The 22339-nt window shown below is 52.5% G+C and overlaps 1 protein-coding gene across 6 annotated transcripts in view; it reads left to right on the top strand.

The window, feature by feature from the left end:
* The window catches only part of ADCK1 (aarF domain containing kinase 1), a 113530-nt gene that overhangs the window by 38708 nt on the left and 52483 nt on the right, over window positions 1-22339 (top strand). The window lies entirely within an intron of this gene.

Raw genomic sequence — 22339 nt, 5'->3', positions numbered from 1 at the left:
TGGATGAGGGATGGAGGCTTAGAGTGATCAGGTAAAGCGTCCAAGGGGACTGTTAGTACATGGTTCCGGTGCCCTGCTCTATCAGTGAGCTGTCCTAATCATTCAATGCAGTGACTTCTGGGACATCGCTGGGCCTCTGCTTGATTTCCTCCAGTGACAGAAAGCTTATTCTTTTACGGGCTGCCTGATGTGGTCTGTTCTATTCTCAGTCATTTCTAATTGTAATAAGTGCTTCCTCCTAAGGGCTGATGCCTGCTTCCTCAAACGTTCCTGATCTTCATTCTGACCCTGGAGCCACAGACAAAGGGGCTGAGGGCCATTCTGTACGTGGCCCTGGTCATGCTCCTTTGGACTCACGCCAGTGACCTGCGGGATGTGTGGAAGCCAGACTGGGCCCAGTGGTGTGGATCCCTGTTGGCCTGATCTGCTCATCGTGATTCTGGGGCAGGGGTGGTTGGAACAGCCATCTGCAAGGATCTACAGAGCAGGCCCAGGCTTACAGACCATGTGCTAGAATTTCATGGTACCTACGAGAACTCTGTTCAGTAAAGCTTTTCTCTCTCCGCCTATTACTACATTTGAAATTCTCCTTTTTTAAAGAAATTATTTGTATTTCTTTTTTCCCTTTTTTAATTAAAAAAAATTTTTTTTTTGGTCTATGAAGTAGAGCATATGGGATCTTAGTTCCCTAACCAGGGATCAAACCCATACCCTCTGCATTAGAAGTATGGAGTGTTAGCCCCTGGTCCACTAGGTAAGTCCCAGCAGTTCTCCTCTTAGAGAGAGAATCCTTTGGATCGTCTAGGATTTTTCTGAGCAAAATAATCTTAAATGTCAAGCCTAGATCTGCTGACGCCTTTCCTGAAATTATTTTATTACCTCTGATACTTCCCAATTTCCCCAAATAAAATCTTTAGCTGGGCTTTCGAGGTCCACCCCATCCACTTTCAGCTTGCCATGGTCTCCATCTGTCTGGACTCTCTTTACCCCACCCTCTCCCTGTCAGTCATTCCTTGTGTTCCTCGGCCACTGGCTCATCTGTCTGTCTATCTACCAAATGCCAGGCACTGTGCCAGATGCTGGGGGTCCTGGCCAAATCCCAGCTCTCCCGTGAAGTCTTCTCTGACCCTCTGCACACCTTTGCTCCCTCCGCTTGTGCTTCTCGTGGGTTGGTTAGTTGTGTCTAGGTGGTTTCACCACAAGTTGTGAAGTCTGGGGATGAACACCACAGTGGTCCTTTTATTCCTGTCTGCAGTTCCAGAATAGTACATGGTGTATCCGGGGCGCGGGTGTTTGTTTAATGAACCAATGACTGATCGGTGACAGTTTCTTTCGGCCACTGCGAGCCAGGCAGAGAGTTGGGGCAGAGGTTCATAAAGCTCAGTTCCGTTCCTGCTGATCTGCGTGCAGCTGGCCCTGACTGTTGGTCCCTTAATGTAGAGCTGGCATCACATGCCTGGCATCCCTCCAGAGATGTCCCACTCCTCACTGATGGCCTGGCCTGGCCTGGCCCCATTATCTGACTCTCTGGGAGAGGGGTGGGCACTGGATCACACAGGAGGGCTCCTTTCTCCTGGGTCCTGGTGCCCACAAGTTTTTTTTGTTTGTGCCCTCCAAGAGCCTGTCTCCCCAGTCCTGTGTAAGTTCTGTAATCGAATCTCACTGGCCTCCGAAGTCAAATTCCCTGGGGGTTCTCAGTCCCTTTGGCCAGATCCCCAGGTTGGGAAATCTGCTGTAGGTCCTAGAACTTTCTCAGCAGCGCAAGAATTTATTTGGTATAATGGTTCTGAGCATAGACACCTCTGTGGCCTTCCTTCCTATGGAGGAACATCTCCTCCAAGGGGATGGGGCGGGGGTGGAAGATTGAGTGAAGAGCAGACCTGATTTAGGGCTGAGTCAGGAGCAGGCCACAGGCTGGGCAGAGCGGGGTGAGGACAGCGGGGCCGCAGGCTGAGGGGATGGCAGCGGCGTGGCTCAGCCCTCGCGTGCCCGTGCTTCTTGCCAAGACGGTTGGCCTCCTGCTTCCTACAGCATTGAGGCACCCCCAGATGAACACTAAATAAGTCACTGTAATAGCAGTGTGAAGTGCACCATTGCTGGGCACCGTGGCAGCTCAGCGGGGGTGGAGGCAGAGAGAGAAGGCAGCAGCTTAACCCTTGGAGCTGGAGGGGGAGGCGAGAGCAGGGCAGCGGCTTTCCTCCAGGCCAGGGTGGAGCGAGACGGGAAGCTCAGCGCATCAGCAGTCATGGTGTGCCCGCCTGCCCAGCCGGCTGCAGGTTGTCTGGGGTTGGGAGACGCTGCCTGCTTCTTCATGGCCCCTTGTCTTAGCAACCCCCCAGCCAAGCCATCCTGAGCATGGTGGCCTGTGTCTCCTGCCCCAGAGCTGGTCTTGAGCCAGCTGAGAGGGAGACTAATGTCAAGGCCATGGTTTGGAGGGGGCGCCCCTCCTGGCTGGGAAGCTCAGAAGCCTCGAGGTTCTTACCCCGGCACAGACACGCAGTCAAAGTCTTGCCTCACCCCTTCCTCCCCCTCTCTCCCGGGAGGATGGCATTTGTTCCCGGTGACACACTTTTTCAGCGTGTGGGAAGCAGGGTAGGTGGGTGTGGGGGAGTCAGGGCGGGGAAAGTCACTCACTCTGCCCTTCCCTCCTCCCCCAGCCCCTCCCGTGATGTTTCTTGGGGAGCAGCCCTCCCCACCACCTCCCCCTCCGCCCACCCAGGAAGATGTTTGAGCCGGTACCACGCCTGCCGCGGGACCCTCCATTTCATCCCTGGTTCCAGGAGCGGTTAAAGGAAGCCGAGTCTGCCGTGTATCACTGTCTTCTTTCTAGGTGCGAGTCCTCGGGTGGACCCTGAGGTCACTTGGAGCTCAAAGGCTGCACGCGTGTTCAGTTGCTCGGTTGCTCTTTGCGGCCCCGCCAGGCGCCTCTGTCCATGGTTTTTCCAGGCAAGACTACTTAAGTGGGTTGCCATTTCCTTTTCCAGGGGGGTCTTCCCGACCCAGGGATGGAACCCGTGTCTCCTGCATTGGCAGGTGGATTCTTTACCACTGAGCCACCAGGGAAGCCCCAAAGATCGGTCACGTGGCTGCCCCTAAATCTCACACCCAGGAGAGGAGGGGGGTGGCCAGAGAGGAGCTGGAGGCTGCTGTGCCCCAGCCTGCCCTGACTGGCTCTGTGTCTGCCTCGTGAGCAGAGCCCTTAGCGCTCTCAGACTGATCCCTGTCCCTGGGGGATAGGGCTGGCCCTGAGGGGAGGTCCCCAGCGTGGGGCGTGAGGTGAGGATGCAGCTCTTCTGGACTCCGTGATGTACGTTTGGTGTTGGATCAGTTCACATCCCTGGACAGCAGGCAGTGCCGTCAGTGTCGAGGTGAGGGCAGGTGAAGTGATCCTATTCCTGGCGTAGGGACTGGCCTCTTTCGGGAGGTGGGGTGCTGCTAGTGGGGGGACCATGTACCTAAGGGAGTGGCATGTGAGGGGTGGGACGAGGCCTCAGATCTTCGGATCTGGCCAGTGCTTTGTCTCCCCTGTAGCAGAACTTCTGTTTGGCAGAAACCCTTAAGGAATCACTTTTTTGTGTCTGTGCCTTAGGAGTTTCTATCATTACCAAAAAGAAGCTTAATTTTTTCCTTTTATTTTGAATGTTAGGCTTATGTCTTGCACGATAGGTTGAGCAGTCAGCAGTCAGAGCTCTAGGAGGTGGAGTCATTGCTCCTGTCTGCAAAGTGACTTGGATCTGGAGTGGGTTTGGGGTTGGTCTCGGCCTTGGTCTCCTGACCGCCCTTGGGGCGGCGGGTCCAGGCGCAGTGCTGATCCTGACCGGCAGATGGCGCCTGAGCTTGAGCGTCAGGGAGGGCTGTTGAAGTCCTTCGGTCCTTCCTTACGGCGGGGGGGGGGGGGCCCTGACGGCTGGATGAGACTCTGGTTCTTTCTGCTCCTGGGCGTGGTCCCTGCTGTGGAGCGAGCCTGGGCTGACAGCTCTGCACCCTGAAGGGGGCAGACGCAAGCTTAAGTTATGAGACTGTTGACCACTCTGGGTCTCAGGAGCTCTTGGCGCTATGCTGGAGGACCTGGCCGGGTTCTCCGTGCTGACCACCATGGCATCCTACAGCTTCTTCATTTGGAGTAGGAGTTCTCTAAGGCCCCTGTAGGCTCTAACAGCATTCAGTTCTGTGATTCAACACCTTTTCCTCCACTATCCTATATATATATATATATATATTTTTTTTTCATTCTGTCTGTTGTCTGAACAGCTGGTACTTAGGGGGAAAGGTACAGAGCTGGAAGTTGTAGCTACAGGCAAAGTGGGTAAAATCTTCCTTCTGGCCTGTGTAGTCTAGGGTCATCAGGAGGTACACCCATTGCTGTAATACCTGGTCCTGTGGGGAGAGGGGAGAGATGGCGGGGGAGAGAGAGATTACATTTGGGTGGGTGGAAGCTTTTTGAAGCCCGTGGTGTCTCATCTAGGTTCTCAAGGATGGGTGGGGTTGAGGGAGGTGGAGGTTGGAGGAAGGGGTCACCAGTTAATGAAATGGGCCAAAGATGCAGGCAGTGGAAGGCATAAAACACAGGGAGGGAGTGCATGGTGAATAGTCTTGTTGACTGGTGGAGGGAGTTCAGGCTGGTGACTAGAGCGGCCGAGGTGTAAAGCTGGGGCTGAGGTTACGTTACGAAAGGTCTTTGGATGTTCTTTTCATAAGGTGAGCCTGAAATAGGAGGGCTTGGAGAGGGACTCAACAAAGAGGGATGGAGTGGAGCCGAATTGCCTTAGTAACATGGGAGATGAGGTCATCTTTCACAGGTTGGGGAGGTGAGGCTGGAGGTTTGAGGTGGGTGGAGAGCTTGGGGGCAGGAGTTACAGTGGGGACTCAGGAAGAGGTAAGGGAATTCTCAGCTGCACTGGTACAGTTATCTTTGGTTGCACACACACACACACACACACACACACACATCCCTCCCCAGTCCCGGAACACACATGGACAAGTCCAGTCTGCTTATAATACATTCCAGTGAGTGATCCAGTTTCTTCTGTTGTCCTGGAACATAGCTGTATCAGATGATGTCCTTTCCGACTCTGGAACTCGACGAGAAAACGGAAGTAAATGAGTTCAGGGGCCGGAGCTCAGAAACACCTTCTGAGGGGCCATGTTTGTGCTGGTGCTGAAGGCTTGGGGTTTGGCTTCTGTCCTCCAAAACACATTTTATCAGTCTTTTCTCCCCTGAGCTTCTGTGGGGTGGGGTTTCTAGACTTTACCTGGTTTTGTAACCCCCTGGTGGCACCCAGGGACAAGTGCTCAAGTGTTTCTGAGAGACCATCTGACCCGAGTGGCTGTGAGAATGCAGACGAGAACCATTGCAATTCAGTTGGGAAAACGCACCCCTCATTGTTTCACACGCACCTACAGATATAGGTGGAGGGTGGCGTTTCAGGTGTCAGCAAAAGTTCAGAAAGGAGAGAAGGAAGCCCTGCTCCCAGGAACATCATTCGTTTATCGAGCTTGGTGGGGGTGGCAGAGAGAAGGCCCTGCTGACAGGAGGAGCAGCGGAAGCAAAAGCAGACGGGGAGGTGAGGGCAGAGCGCTCTTGGCCCGTGTGAGAGGTTCCTGGTGAGCGGAGCCCCAGGTGGGCACAGCGCGGAGACTGGGGCAGGGGCTCGGGTGGGCTCGGCGCCGGGGGAGGGGACTTGCAGAGGGAGTGGCCAACCCTGGGGTGACCCTTATCATTTCCGCACGTTTGCACACACGACTTCTGCTGGCGTGCGGAGAAATTTGTGAGAACGAGGACAAGGCACCCCAGCTGGGTCTTGCTTTCACGTGGCCATCAGACTCTTATATTGAGCCTTTGAGGTGGGCAGGAGCCAGAAACTGCCTGTTGACTTTATTGGCCTCATGACCAGGACTTCCTGGTGGCTCAGATGATAAAGCGTCTGCCTACAATGTGGGAGACCTGGGTTCAATCCCTGGGTTGGGAAGATCTCCTGGGGAAGGCAATGGCAATGCACTCCAGCATTCTTGCCTGGAAAATCCCATGGACAGGGGAGCCTGGTAGGCTGCAGTCCATGGGGTCGCAAAGAGTTGGACACGAGTAAGCAACCTCACGACCTTGGACGAGCAACTTATCTTCTCTGTCCCTCAGGTTCCTCTTTAGTACAATGGAGTTAATAATGGTACCTTGCCTCCTCGGCTTGCTGCAGGGATGAAATGAATCGGTGAACGTGGAGCATGGAGCCCACGCCTGGCACAGAGCAGGCGGCCAGCAAACATTAGCCACCATTCCTGTGTTGAGCTGGATGCTTTCGGTGTGTGAGGAACCAAGGTCCTGAGGGACTTGAAACGGTGGAGTTGGGTCTTTAACCATGTTTTCTGATACAAGATTATGGTTCTCTGTCCCTGATGCTATTTTGCTAGAAGAATCGGCTTTTCCCTCCCTCTCCCCTCCCATTGGTACCCAGTGTTCCATCTACTGGCCAGCCGCAGACCTCACTGGTAGAAGCCTCCCGCAGGCTGCCTTGGAGCCTGTCCCCCCAGGCTTCTTGAGAGCCTCCCTCCGCCCTGGGAGGCTGCCAGCGGCTCACTGGGCACTTTCCTGAGGCTACTCAGCAGTGCCTGCGGTGTGGTCTTGGACTGACTTCACAGATGAGATAGAGCCATGGGTGCTGGGGGTCAGGGAGCTGGTGGCTGTGTTGTGTCTAGTGATAGCTGACGGTGAAGGATGTTGGATTCGTGATCTCCGAAGAAGAAGATTTAGCTTCGGGACCAGGGACCAGGCTTGATCACTCCAGAGCTTTTGTGTAGCAGAGTTTTATTAAAGTGAAAAAGGGACAGAGAAAGCTTCTGACACAGACATCGGAAGGGGGGCGTGCCCCCCTCGCTAGTGTAAGCAAGGGAGCTATATCCTTTTTTAATTGGTTATTACAATAAATCAAAAGAATTTTACCAGACCCACTCCCACACTTATATTTTAGGATGACAGGGTTAGAACTTAACAATCGAAAGACCCTACCAGACCCACTCCCATAATATACATTCTAAGATATCAGGCTGAGCGTCGAAGAATTGATGCTTTTGAACTGTGGTGTTGGAAAAGACTCTTGAGAGTCCCTTGGACTGCAAGGTGATCCAACCGGTTCATCCTAAAGGAGATCAGTCCTGAGTGTTCATTGGAAGGACTGATGTTGAAGCTGAAACTCCAATACTTTGGCCATCTGATGTGCAGAGCTGACTCATTTGAAAAGATCCTGATGCTGGGAAAGATTGAGGGCAGGAGGAGAAGGGGACGACAGAGGATGAGATGGCTGGATGGCATCACCGACTCAATGGACATGGGTTTGAGTAAACTCCGGGAGTTAGTGATGGACAGGGAGGTCTGGTGTGCTGCAGTCTATGTGGTCACAAAGAATCAGACACAACTGAGAGACTGAACTGAGCTGACTGAAGAGATCAGGATTAGTCAGAAGGTTTTCAGGAAAGAGAAACTGTCCTCAAGCAGGATACATTGTTATATAATCCCTAGTACAGAGTTTAAACTGAGTTGTGTAATCATCAGTTCCAGGCTTAAAGAAGAAAAACTGTTTTATGTGACTCAGACTACGGAATGTATAGGAAAAAAAAAAAAAGTTTGTCCTTTCCTCCTCCTTGAGAGCCCCAGACCCCTCTCTCCTCCTCAGGGACCCCGGACTTCTCATCAACCTTCCTAGGAGTTGACTCTCTCACTAGGACCCCTTGTGCCTGCCTCACCTGAAGGATGGCAGCTGGACTCAACTTCCCTTGTCCTGGAGGAGTTGGGTATGGGATGAGTGATGAACATGCCCCTGGTTGAACTGGGGCTGGAGAAGAGCGTAGGGGACAGGCTGCAGGGGAATTGCGCCTGCCCTGGGGCCTGTGAAAGCTTTCCTCCTCGATGACAGCCGCCTCTGTAGTCCCGTGTTCCCCGCTGCCTTCTTTCCAAGGCCGACCCAACTCCTCCCTGTGTGTCTCTGACTTCCCTCATACGTTTGATGGAGCTCTCCTCTGTGTCAGCCCCTGGGGGTCCCCGCCCTCGGGGTTGGGGGGCTCCTGCCTGGTTCTCATACACCCCGGCTCGGGGCCGGGCCAGGGTGGGCTCGCGCTTTATACCACCCCTAGGGCTGCCCTGCTGGCCTGGAGCTGGGGAACACGTCGAGGGCTTCAGCTGTCTGTAGACCTGCTTCTCTTGGTCTTCAGCACAGCCTTGGAGTTTGTTTTGGCGTCTGGTTCCTTGTCTCCGCAGACAGCGCCCCGCCTCCCCCAGGCTACTGCCGGAATGTTCTGGGAGGGGAGCAGAAGGCGCTGGAGTGCGGGCAGGACCGGGTGTGCCGAGGGGGAGACGACCCTCCCCGCCACCTTGGGCTCCTCCAGCCTTCCCAGCAGCTCTCAATAAAAACACATTTATATTAAAAAACATAATGAAAAATAGAAAAACATTTTTCCCCTGAATAATGCCGAACATCCAAAGGAGATTTTTATCAATTATGGGAGAGAGAGTTGGGCCATAAAATGGTAATTTAACGAGCGGGAGATGGATGGCGGGCAGCGTCCCTGTCAGCGGACGGACGCCCTTAGTCCCGGGGACCGAGGCACCACCTGCTCTCCCGCCGGTGCTGGGCCGGCCCCGGGCCCGCGCCCCTCCCCTGAGTGGGGGCGCCCGTCCGCCTCGGTGGACCCCTCCCGCCTGTGCACCGAGGCCCCGGCAGCGGCGCACCTCCTCGCGCCCACGTCCTCCGTCCTCCGTCCTCCGCAGCCTCACACAGGCGCCCTGACTGCTCGGGTGTCTCCGTCGGCCCGCCTCTGCTCCTCAGGCCCGCCCTCTCGGCCCTCCGTGGTCCTCAGGCTTTCTCCTCCTCTAAGCTCCCACTCTCACCACCACCGCCGCCGCTGCGACAACAGCAACACCACACACACACACAGACACGTAGACACACACACATAGACACAGATGGACACACACAGACACACACACATTGACATACGCACAGATGGACACACAGAGAGACACAGACACACACACACACAGTGTGGATGCCTGTGACACACACAGATGGACACAGACAGACACGCACACACACTGTGAGTGCCTGTCAGGCATTGCTTTAAACTTTCACATGGATCAACTCACTTCTCACTAGAACCCTCTGAGATGGGTACTGGTGTCACTCACTTCACAGCTAGGAAACTGAGGCACAGCGTCTGCTGAAGTGGTCCCCCGGGCCTCCCCAGGTACCCCCCCAGTCAGGATTAATGGTTCTTTGTGTTTCCCCCCTCCGTTGCTGCTCTTAGGCAGTAGTCTGTTGTGTTAAGATTGGTTGCCTCCCCATTTTGAATCCCTATTGGGGCCTAGTGTGGGCTCTGCACATAGTAGGTGTTGTAATGTGGTTGGGTTGACTTCTGAGCTTCCAGATGCCCCTGTCCCCTTGAACAGGCTGGCCTTCTCTTTCAGCCTGGTGGTCTGGTTGTCTCAGAGGGCAGTTTATGTTCCCGGGATGGCAGGTCCCTTCCCCCTCATCTTGGGGTTTCCTCAGGACACTGTCCATGCCCAGCACACAGAAGGTGCTTAACAATGGGTTATAACATGCACCGAGACACTCCATTGGAGGCAGGGCATCATGGCTCGGGGTTACGGGGCCTGGGGTTCTCAGGGAGACCAGCTCGGCCCGCCTCGGTCTTGGTCCCACTGTCCCCTGGGACGTTCCTGTACAAGCCTGTAGAGTGCTGTATGAGGATGTGTCTGAGGCTATTTAAATGATGGGCTGATGGGAGGCCAGGATTTGGCTTCTAGAAGGAGCAAAATGATCATTTCTGAGGCAGCATGGCATAAAGGTTAATAAAACAGGCTCTGGATTCAGCAGGCCTTGCCAGACCCTGAATCTATCATATTCTCACTGTATCGTTAGTTCTTTCTTTTTTTAAAAAAATCTATTTATTTCATTCATTTATTTGGCTGCACCTAGTCTTAGTTGCGGCATGCGGGGTCTAGTTCCCTGACCAGGGATGGAACCTGGGTCCTCTGCATTGGGAGCTCAGAGTCTTAGCTCTAGGCCCACCAGGGAAGTCCCTCATTGGTATTTTTTTTTTTCCCTGAGCTTTAGTTTCCTCATCTGTAAACAGGAACGATAATAGAACCTTTGCATTGGCTGTGACGAGGATTGAAAGCTAGACCATCTAACGTGCAGCGCCCAGCTTATCGTGAGTCCCAGAAGCTGTTAGCTGTGGTTGTCCTGTGTGGGGAGGAGCACCCAGCCTCTCACCTGGGTGCTCGGATCTTCCTGGGGTTTGACAAATGCTGTATCTTCTCATTGAGCCCTCACTGACCAGAGGCAGCTGCTTTAGACAGCAGTTATCCCAGAGTGTCACTAACTCATGGGTTATATGGGTTTTGAAATCATCTTGTCCAAGCCTGTTTTTTCTTTTTTTTGCAGGTGAGGAAACTGAGGCTCAGAGAGGGGAAGTAGCTTGCCCAGAGTGGTACAGCTGCTTGGTGGTAAAGGCAGGAGTGGAACCCAGGTCTCCCGACCCCTGACCCAGGGCTCATCCTCCTGGACTCTGTTCGGGGCTGGAAGCTTTGTGCCCGGAAGGAGGGGGCTGGCATGGGAAACAAAGCCATTCTTGTTCTCAGCGAAACCCAGAGGGCCTCAGGTAGCTTCCACCCGGCTTGGGACCGTGGAGTACCCTGTGGACTTCGAGGAGGCTGGACGTCCCTAAGTTCACCCCCCAAGGGGATAAGATTCTGTTCTTTGTATCCTTCCGTCAGCCCCATCTGTGGTTTGAGGCGATTCTACCTGTTTGCTCACCAGTTCGCCCTCAGCCCACAGGCCAGGCTTGGGGTGGTCCCCGTCCCTGGCATCTGGCATGTAGGGATGCCCACATCCTCTGCTGAGCTGCCGTGCCCAAGCTGTTCTGTGAAGAGAGAGCCTCAGCTCATGGTGGCCCCACTCACGGCCTGATACTTTGCTTGCTCAGAAAATACAGGTTTGTTGAGTGACTGATAAGCTCTTAACTCTGTGTCAGCGCTATGGAGGATACAGAAAGTGTCAAAGCCACGTCCCTCCTTCCCACACCCCCAAAACCAGGCAGACAGAACACTCCACAGGGGGCGTAATTAGAGAAGAATGAAGCGCTCAGCTGTGGGGCTGATGCAGGAGAAATGCAGGGCTCAGTTGGTAGAGAATCTGTCTGCAATGCAGGAAACCCCAGTTTGATTCCTGGGTCAGGAAGATCTGCTGGAGAAGGGATAGGCTACCCACTCCAGAATTCTTAGGCTTTCCTTGTGGCTCAGCTGGTAAAGAATCCCCCTGCAGTGTGCAAGACCTGGGTTTGATTCCTGGGGTTGGGAAGATCCCTGAAGAAAGGATAGGCTACCCACTCCAGAATTCTTAGGCTTCCCTTGTGGCTCAGCTGGTAAAGAATCCGCCTGCAATGCAGGAGGATCTGGGTTCGATCCCTGGGTTAGGAAGGTCCCCTGGAGAAGGGAAAGGCTATCCACTCCAGTATTCTGGGCTGGAGAGTTCCATGGACTGTACAGGGTCACAAAGAGTCAGACGCGACTGAGCAGCTTTCACTTTTCGCTTTGTGGGGCAAGTTCAGAAGGGGGTTCTTGAATGCGGGGGGCCGTGAACTGGCCCTCAGAGGATGAGGAAGATTTAAGGAGGGAGATATCAGAGCATGAGAAGCTGGGCGGTGTGGTGGCCAGGGCTGACCGCAGCTTGTTTCCCACTGAGAGCAGGCCAGGAGGGCTGGAATGACAGGGAGCTTGGCTGAGGATCTGTTAGTTTGCAACAGCTGTTGTAATGAAGTACCACAGGTCAGGTGGCTTATAGTTCTGGTGGCTGGAAGTCCAAGATCCCAGCGTCAGCAGGATGGCTCACCTGTGGGCGTCAGGGAGGCCCTGTTGCATGCCTCTCCCCTTGCTTCTGGAGGTCTGCAGGCAGTCTGTGGGTTTCCTTGGCTTATAGAAGCATCACCCTGATTTCTGTCTCACCCTCACCTGGCCTTCTCCCTGTGTGTGTGTGTGTGTGTGTGTGTGTGTGTGTGTATCTCTGTGTCTGAATTTCCAGTTTTCATAAATGCAGTCCTGTTGGATCAGGGGGCCAGCCTGTGCCACCATGATCTCATCTCAACTAATTACATCTGCAAGGACCCTGTTTGCCAGTTCGTGTCCTAAGTGCTGGAGGCTAAGACATGGATATTTGGACACAAATCAATTCATTATGGGTCGTGTGTTGGCTGTGAGGATCAGAATCCCAACTTGAACTAGTGGAGGCAGAAAGGCAGATGCTTGGCTCATGGAACCACATCTTAGCAAGAGTTGGAGTGGAACTGTGCCTTCTGGGCCCGGACTCTCCTCTCTGTCTCTCAACTTCTTCCTGAGTGACCTTCATGACCCTCATGAGTGAAGGTCAGCTTCACTCATGGTTCCCTCCATGACCACTGGCCATCAGCCTCTCTTGGCCTCACCTCTTCCCAGCTGTGGCCCCAGGAGAGACTCTCTGCCCCCTTCTAGGTTCACTTTACAAAATAAAGAGTTCCCCATCATCCCCCTCCCCAGCTCAGGTGTATCTGGAACCTCAGACTGTGAGATGAAATTTTGCAGATGTAAGCAGGCAACCTGAGATGAGTTTATACTGGCTTAAGGTGGGCTGCAGTGACTGTTTTGTTCTTCTAAGAAGGCCATGAGACAGTGGGAGCAGAGATCTGAGTGATGTAATGATGATGAACTGAGAGACTCAGAAGATTGTGGGATGCCAGCAGAAACCAAGAAGATACAAGAAAGCATTCTCCCTTAGAACCTGCAGAGGGAATGCAGGCCTGCCATCACCTTGATTCCAGGCTTCTAGTCCCCAGAACCGTGAAACAATACATTCGTATTGTTCTAAGACCCCCAGTCAGTAGTGATTTGGTGTGGTAGTCCTAGGAAGCAAACACAGCATCCGTTCCGTACAGACCAGTCACTGTGGTCAGAAGTGGTGGGTCTGTGAGATGTCACTCCCCCCGCCCCCACTCAAACCCCAATACAGTTGGGGTTGGGTGGAAGGGGCAAGGCACACAAAGGCATCAAGAAGAGGGGAAGACCAACAGAACCAGAGATGTTCATGTCAGCGGATGATAATGGTAGTTTCTGTGTATTTGGTGGTTGCTATGCAAATAGCTGTGAAAAGAAGAGAGGCAAAAAACAAATGAGATAAGGAAAGATATAAGCATCTGAATGCAGAGTTCCAAAGAACAGCAAGAAGAGATAAGAAATCCTTCTTCAGCGATCAGTGCAAAGAAATAGAGGAAAACAACAGAATGGGAAAGACTAGAGATCTCTTCAAGAAAATTAGAGATACCAAGGGAACATTTCATGCAAAAATGGGCTCGATTAAGGACAGAAATGGTATGGACCTAACAGAAGCAGAAGATATTAAGAAGAGGTGGCAAGAATACATGGAAGAACTGTACAAAAAAGATCTTCACGACCCAGATAATCATGATGGTGTGATCACTCATCTAGAGCCAGACATCCTGGAATGTGAAGTCATGTGGGCCTTAGAAAGCATCACTATGAACAAAGCCAGTGGAGGTGATGGAATTCCAGTGGAGCTGTTTCAAATCCTGAAAGATGATGCTGTGAAAGTGCTGCACTCAATATGCCAACGAATTTGGAAAACTCAGCAGTGGCCACAGGACTGGAAAAGGTCAGTTTTCATTCCAGTCCCAAAGAAAGGCAATGCAAAAGAATGCTCAAACTACCGCACCATTGCACTCATCTCACATGCTAGTAAAGGAATGTTCAAAATTCTCCAAGCCAGGGTTCAGCAATATGCGAACCGTGAACTTCCAGATGTTCAAGCTGGTTTTCGAAAAGGCAGAGGAACCAGAGATCAAATTGCCAACATCTGCTGGATCATGGAAAAAGCAAGAGAGTTCCTGAAAAACATCTATTTCTGCTTGATTGACTATGCCAAAGCCTTTGACTGTGTGGATCACAATAAACTGTGGAAAATTCTGACAGAGATGGGAATACCAGACCACCTGACCTGCCTCGTGAGAAATCTGTATGCAGGTCAGGAAGCAACAGTTAGAACTGGATATGGAACAACAGACTGGTTCCAAATAGGAAAAGGAGTACGTCAAGGCTGTATATTGTCACCCTGCTTGTTTCACTTCTATGCAGAGTACATCATGAGAAACGCTGGGCTGGAAGAAACACAAGCTGGAATCAAGATTGCCGGGAGAAATATCAATAACCTCAGATATGCAGATGACATCACCCTTATGGCAGAAAGTGAAGAGGAACTAAAAAGCCTCTTGATGAAAGTGAAAGTGGAGAGTGAAAAAGTTGGCTTAAAGCTCAACATTCAGAAAACGAAGATCATGGCCTCTGGTCCCATCACTCCATGAGAAATAGATGGGGAAACAGTGGAAACAGTGTCAGACTTTATTTTTTCGGGCTCCAAAATCACTGCAGATGGTGATTGCAGCCATGAAATTAAAAGACACTTACTCCTTGGAAGGAAAGTTATGACCAACCTAGACAGCATATTCAAAAGCAAAGACATTACTTTGCCGACTAAGGTCTGTCTAGTCAAGGCTATGGTTTTTCCTGTGGTCATGTATGGATGTGAGAGTTGGACTGTGAAGAAGGCTGAGCGCCGAAGAATTGATGCTTTTGAACTGTGGTGTTGGAGAAGACTCTTGAGAGTCCCTTGGACTGCAAGGAGATCCAACCAGTCCATTCTGAAGGACATCAACCCTGGGATTTCTTTGGAAGGAATGATGCTAAAGCTGAAACTCCAGTATTTTGGCCACCTCATGTGAAGAGTTGACTCATTGGAAAAGACTCTGATGCTGGGAGGGATTGGGGGCAGGAGGAGAAGGGGACGACTGAGGATGAGATGGCTGGATGGCATCACTGACTCGATGGATGTGAGTCTGAGTGAACTCCAGGAGTTGGTGATGGACAGGGAGGCCTGGCATGCTGCGATTCATGGGGTTGCAAAGAGTTGGACACGACTGAGTGACTGAACTGAACTGATGCAGTACACCTTGGATGGATGTTTTATCGGTTTTGTTTCTAACCCTTACAGTCATCCTGCAAGGATGGAAGGTTTTACCATTCCAGTTTTGCATATGAGGCCGCAGAGGCCCTAGGAGGTTGAGAAACAGCCAGAGTCACAAAGCTAAAGGAAGCGGAGGCAGGTTTTGAACTCTGTTGCCTAAGGCCCCACCCCTCCTGCCTTCTAGCTGCTAGCCCTGCAGCGGAGCTGGTTCCTGGAGGGCATTAGAATAGGTGTTAGGGTGGGCTTGGATATGTACGCTTCAGGGAGTGACCCCAGGTTCCAGCTCTTAGGAGTAATGTTACATCAAATCAGCTAAGTGTGTGTGTGTGTGTGTGTGTGTGTGTGTGTGTGTGTGTGTGTGCGTGTGTGTGTGCGCACGTTTGCATGCGGGGATGCGTATGCACATGTGTTATGCAAGCTCCCATGACTAATGAAAAAAACATTTCAGGCAGAGTCAGTCAACAGTGCAAGATGGATGGAGTGGCCCAAGGCAGGAACCTTGGGAAGGGGCGGGGAGGGGACTCTGTCCGTCATTCACGTCTGGCAGAGGTGAACTCTCCCTGATGTTTAATCGCTCAATTATGTCTGACTCCTTGCGACCCCACGGACTGTAGCCCACCAGACTCCTCTGTCCATGGAATCCTCCAGGCAAGAATACTGAAGTGGTCGCCATTCCCTTTTCCAGGGGATCTTCCTGACCCAGGGATCGAACCTGTGTCTCCTGCATTGGTAGGTGGATTCTTTACTGCTGAGCCACCAGCCTTTTTTAGCTGTCTCCTGGGGCTGAGGCGGGGCCACGTTCTTCCCTCACCATCCCATCCTCCTGCAGCTCCGAGTGAGTGCCCTCAGCTGAACAGTGAGTCAGATGGCTACAGGCCAGAGGATGAGTGCCATAGCCTCTGCCCTTGAAGGAGCTGCCTGGACAGCTGACACCCCATGTCCTCTGGGGCTGCTGCAGGGACTGCAGGGCCCTCATCTTCTCCTTGAATGAAACTGTGGCCTTTTGTCCCCTTCCTGTGGAAAGTGGGTCCCTACTTGCATCTCTCAGGGCTGGGATTGGTGGTACGGGCAAGGTGGATGTGATTGCAGTAGTTTCTGTCTCCATGTGAGCCTGACAACTGTCTTTACTGGTGATAGCCAGCGTAGAAGCGATGGTTCGGAGGAGTCCCAGGTTCTGCCCCATCCTACAGAGAACAGAAATGCCAACTTTGGCCCCGTGCTAATGGCATGAGAGGTGCTCATCCTGGTTGGGGGCTCCCAGAAGATGACTGCAAGAAATGGGTTCCATATGGGGAGGGAGGTGGGAGGGGGTTTCATGTTTGGGAACACATGTAAGAATTAAAGATTTTAAAATTTAATAAAAAAAAAAAAAAAAAAAAAAAAGAAATGGGTTCCAGGGGAAGTGGTTTTGGGGAAGCTTAGATGCTTGGGCTTCCCAGGTGGTTTAGTGGTAAAGAATCCACCTGTCAAGAAGGAAGTACAGGTTCAATCCCTGGGTCGGGAAGATCCCCTGGAGAAGGAAGTGGCAACTTCACTCCAGTATTCTTGCCTGGAGAATTCCATGGACAGGCGAGCCTGGTAGGCTATAGTCCATGGGGTCGCAGAAGGGTTGGACACAACTGAGCGATTAAGCAATAAGAACAAACAGCGGGTGCTCCCAGTAAGGAAGTGGGAATGTGGTCCAGGGCAGAGAAGGCGGCCGTGGCTGTGTGCTCTTAAACCAGCTGCCACGGTGGGTGAATGAAGGTTAACTCTGTGGGGAGACTGGGAAATGGTGCCGAACAGTCTCCTTAGAATTATCCCACCCAACAGCCAGGGAGAAGGCAGGGTGTTTACGTACCAGCTAACTTCCTAAGTGAGGGCTACTCCTGAGGGCTGTTAATTCCCGTGGCTTTGGAGGTGGAGTCCTCAGGCACAGATGCAAATATGGAGAATGGCAGTCAGGCCAGAACCAGAGCAAAGACCAGAGGGAATGTGTGGGACCCTTGCACAGTTTGCAGACATCACCTCTTACAAACCTCACAGCTGCCCTCTGAGGGGGAAGTGCGGTTATTCCCATTTCACAGAGGAGCAAACCAAGACCAGAGAGGCTGAGCCACATGCCTGAGGTCACACAGAGAGTATCAGGCAGAGTCAGGAGCAAAAGCCAGGACCGACTGAAGACTCCAGGCTCCTAACCCCTGAGTTCCCTTGTTCTCTGTAAGGAGCCCCTGCTTTTCACAAGGTTTCCTATTCTGGCGCTTGATGGCCTCTCCTTGCACTGCTGAGTGGGAGCTGGGGCAGGCAGATGGGCAACCCTGGCAGGTCAAGGAACTGAGTATTGATGAAGAGCTTGTTTTCTCCTTCCTCTTCTCATGTTGGAGGTTTCCAGATACTCAAGGTCTCATTTAGTCCTCACAGCAGCTCAGCGAGGCGGGTATCCCTTTCCTCGTGTTTCCCAGGTGTGGACACTGAGATTCAGAGATGCTCTGTAACTTAACTGAGGGTCACACAGCAGGACAGCGGCTCGACTGGTGACTGAACCTTAGCAGTGTCTGACTCCAGAGACCCACACGCTTCAGTTACACAGCCTGCTTCAGGGAGGAGAGGGGCTGGTTCAAGGCCCTGCTGTTCTTTATGTCTGTGTCTCTTTTGCTGTCTTGCATAGAGGGTCATCGTTACTATCTTTCTAAATTCCATATATATGCGTTAATATAATGTATTGGTGTTTTTCTTTCTGACTTCACTCCGTATAATAGGCTCCAGTTTCATCCACCTCATTAGAACTGATTCAAATGCATTCAATAGCTGAGTAATATTCCATTGTGTATATATATGTACCACAGCTTCCTTATCCATTCATCTGCCGATGGACATCTAGGTTGCTTCCATGTCCTAGCTATTGTAAATAGTGCTGCAATGAACATTGGGGTACACATGTCTCTTTCAATTCTGGTTTCCTTGGTTGGACTCTGGGAGAAGGTGAGGGTGGGGTGATCTGAGAGAACAGCATTGAAACATGTATATTACCATATGTGAAACAGATCACCAGTCCAGGTTCGATGCATGAGACAGGGCACTCAGGGCCTGTGCACTGGGATGACCCTGAGGGATGGGATGGGGAGGGAGGTGGGAAGGGGGTTCAGGATGGGGGACACGTGTATACCCATGGCTGATTCATGCCAATGTATGGCAAAAACCACTACAATATTGTAAAGTAATTAGCCTCCAATTAAAATAAATTAAAAAAAAAAAAAAAGGCCGTGCTGTTGGACCTCTGAGATGCAGTCTGGCCCTTGGGGGCCAAGCTCCCTCCTGTGACGTCACTCCAGTCCTCCCCTTTGCCTTCAGCCCCAGGCTAGCCCCATCAGGTGACAGCTCAGCAGGTGCCCTGAGGAGCCTGGGGACGGGGTTCAGGCACCGTTGGGCTCTCCTCTCCAGCTGCCCCCTGGACAAGGAGCCGTCCCTCTGTGCCTGCAGGTGGGGGCCCTCCTCTCCTCCCACCGGCCCTGCTTGCTGTCTACCTGACACCGCTCTTTGGCAGCAGAGGGGGGCAAGCCCTCCACGTCCACCTGATTTATGTTCCTCGTTGAAACAATAATGTTTAATCTGGAAAGGGCTAATCAATTTTTTATGCTGATTATGAATAGGCCAGCTGTGCCTGCTTCTTTATTCATGGAACTTTAGGAACAAGCCTGTGTCCCAGACCAGGCACCCTTGGTGATCTCTGCCCATAAGGGGCTCTGCTTCAAGGAAGGACCCCTTAGGGGCCTTGCCTGTGCCACTTGGGAGTGACTCTGAGTGTGTGTGTGTGTGTGTGTGTGTGTGACCAGAGAGGGTAAGCTGACTCCTGGTGGAGAAGCGGATGTAGTGTGTACGTGTGCAGGTATGTGTGTGTGTAGAAGGCAGCTGGGGGGCACAGTTAGGGGAGTTTTGGCTGGAAGGTAAGTGTTCCAGGATCACAGAATTGGGAAGGATATCAAGGATCACGTGCCGTGACACCTCCTTTTGCAAGCGAGGAGGTGTTGAGATCCAGGGAAGGTGAAGCAGCTTCCCTCAGGTCACACTGCTGGTTGCTGGCAGGGGTGGGATTAGACCCGTGGACTCGGAGGGTGCAACACTTTCCTCAGTGGAACGGGCGGGGTGGAGTCAGAGAAGGGTGCCGTGTGGGCTGCTCTTCTCCAGTTATTGACGTTGTGCAAGTGACGTCTCAGAGGAGCTTGTGTTTTGGATACAGAGTGAGCTGTAGATGTAACTTAATAAGAGGTTGAGACAGGACGAGAGGAAGTTCTCTGAAGTTTGGGCAAGTTTTCAGTGTTCTTGGAGGCCACAAATAGGGATGCAGGGAGGGCTGAATTAGGGCAGCTTCTGAAGGGGGACAGACACGGGCAGGACTTCAGTGCTGTAAAAGGAGCGCGCACGGACAGGCCCAGAGGGCGGGTGGAACAGCCTGAGCGGACAGGCAGAGACAGGGCTGAGGACCCCGGGGAGACCTCTGAATCCGAGCCGCACCGGTGGGCTGGGGCCTCCGGGACTGGGGCTGGGTGGCGTGGCTGGCCCACAGGCTGGGGCTCCTGTGTGGCCCCTCTGCAGCCTTCCTCCCTCCCAGGACCTTGCCCATCTTTGGCTTGTTCATTTATCGGCTCAGCAGATGTTTACCGAGCTCGGTTGTGGGGGCGCCGGGGGTCATGTGCGTGAGCACGCTGCCGTCACGGGCTCTTGCGATCCAGTTGTGGGGACAGCAGATGCTAAGCAAGCATTAGGGAAAATGAAAAGCCATTGGTGCTTGTGATAAAGGCCGCAAGAGAAGAGTAGTGCTCTTTGTGTGGGGGTCTGGGTGGCCTTTCTGAGAAAGTGAGGATGAAGCCAAAGCCAGAGGGACCTTAGGGGAAGGAGAGGCAGGACAGAGAATGCAGAGGCGGCAGGCTGGGGCAGAGTGTGGACAGAGAGACACCCAAAAGGTGAGGCTGGAGAGGCACCGGGCATGTTCAGGAGATCCGAGGTTGGCAGGGGCACTGGCTCCCTGCAGAGACAAGCACAGCCCAGCCTGCAGGCTCGCAGGGGATCGGGGTGGAACCAGATGACCAGTTACCAGGCTCTCGAGGTCATCCAGGCAAGAGGTGATGGTGGCTCGGATGAAGGGTGAACAGATGTGCTTTGGAGGTTGAATCCACAGGACTCAGGATGAATCACACAGGGAGGCACCAGGGGGAGGGACGCCCAGGGTTCTGACCACAGCGCTGAAGGGGATGGTGAGGGAAGTGAGTTAGCAAGTCAGCCTGCAAGCAGCTTGGGGAAGGGTCTTCCTACAGGGCTGGGTTTGCACAGTGGCCCCCTCTCTCCTTAAAGCTGATGGTCAGAGAAGGCTGGAGAGTCCGTGAGAGACTCATCAACTTGGGGTTCAGCCTGGAGAGGCTGGGATCCAGCACTGGGTTCCTGGTGTCCAGATATTTTAAAAGGTCGTCAGCCCCCCGATCTGATGAGAGCTGTAGGAGTGTGTGTGTGTGTGTGTGTGTGTAAAACGGGTTTTATAGATGGAGGGGCTGTTACTTCGGGCTGCTAGTTCCTGTGGCACCAGCATGATGATGATGAGGGGTCTCTCAGGCCCCCCGCTGCTCTTCCTGTCTCTGGTGCATGAGCTGGTGACAGGTGCTTCTGTGTGAGGTCTGAGGCTCTTTGGGAGGAAGGGAAGAGGCTGATTCAGGTATTAGGGTTTGGCCTGGGGGCTGGGAGGGAATGTCGGAGGCCGCTGGGGGAGCAGAGAGCGCCCTGGCCTGGAAAGCAGGTGAGGACGGGGCTGGTTCTAGGTGCCCCCTGGTGCAGCAGAACCGGAAGTTGTGATGGGCCCTTCCTGGTCCACATCTCAGGGTTTGCACTTGCCCTGGGTTCCCCACACTGCCCGTGCAGCTCTTTGTCACAGTCTCCAGTGTTCTAGCCTCACCTCTATCCTGGGAAATGCAGGAAGAAGAATAAAAACTGACATATACTGAGAGTGTTACACCAGCTCTATTTCAGGACCTGTTTTATGTTCCTATTGCTGCTATAACAATTACCTCGGATTTAGTAGCTTAAAGCAATATACATTTATTATATTACTGTCCTGTGTGTCATGCTAAGTCACTTCAGTCATGTCTGACGTTTTGCAACCTTATGGACTGTAGCCCGCCAGCTCCCCTGTCCATGGGATTCTCCAGGCAAGAATACTGGAGTGGGTTGCCATGCCCTCCTCCAGGGCATCTTCCCGACCAAGTCAGAAGCCCTAAAATGCAGGTGCTGGCATTCCTTCTGGAAGCTTGAGGGAAGACTCTCTTTCCTTGTCTTCTCCAGCTTATAGAGCTGGTCATATATGGATGTGAGAGTTGGACTATAAAGAAAGCTGAGTGCCGAAGAATTGATGTTTTTGAACTGTGGTGTTGGAGGAGGCTCTTGAGAGTCCCTTGGACTGCAAGGAGATCCAACCAGTCCATTCTAAAGGAGATCAGTCCTCGGTGTTCACTGGAAGGACTGATGTTAAAGCTGAAACTCCAATACTTTGGCCACCTGATGCAAAGAGCTGACTCATTTGAAAAGACCCTGTTGCTGGGAAAGATTGAGGGCAAGAGGAGAAGAGGACAACAGAGGATGAGATGGTTGGATGGCATCACTGACTCGATGGACATGGGTTTGGATGGACTCCAGGAGTTGGTGATGGACAGGGAGGCCTGGCGTGCTGCAGTTCACGGGGTCGCAAAGAGTTGGACATGACTGAGTGACTGAACTGAACTGAACATTCCTTGGCTTGTGGCCCCTTCCTTCATCTTCAAAGCCAGCAGTGAAGCGTCTCTAAATTTCACTTTCTGTCATCCTTTCACCTCATTCCTTTTCACATCTTAGCTGTAATAGTGACCCTTCTGCTTCCTTTTTATCAACATAAGTACCCTAATATCCATTGCACTGGTTCCACATGGGAATTCAGGACACTCTCCCATCTCAGTTCAGTTTAGTTCAGTTCAGTCACTCAGTCGTGTCTGACTCTTTGCGACCCCATGAGTCGCAGGACGCCAGGCCTCCCTGTCCATCACCATCTCCCGGAGTTCACTCAGACTCATGTCCATCGAGTCCTTGATGCCATCTAGCCATCTCATCCTCGGTCGTCCCCTTCTCCTGCCCCCAATCCCTCCCAGCATCAGAGTCTTTTCCAATGAGTCAACTCTTTGCATGAGGTGGCCAAAGTACTGGAGTTTCAGCTTTAGCATCATTCCTTCCAAAGAAATCCCAGGGTTGATGTCCTTCAGAATGGACTGGTTGGATCTCCTTGCAGTCCAAGGGAC

Source organism: Capricornis sumatraensis, chromosome 2, assembly GCF_032405125.1.
Source record: "Capricornis sumatraensis isolate serow.1 chromosome 2, serow.2, whole genome shotgun sequence".
Taxonomy (NCBI): Eukaryota; Metazoa; Chordata; class Mammalia; order Artiodactyla; family Bovidae; genus Capricornis; species Capricornis sumatraensis.
This window is presented reverse-complemented; position numbering and strand designations above follow the sequence as displayed.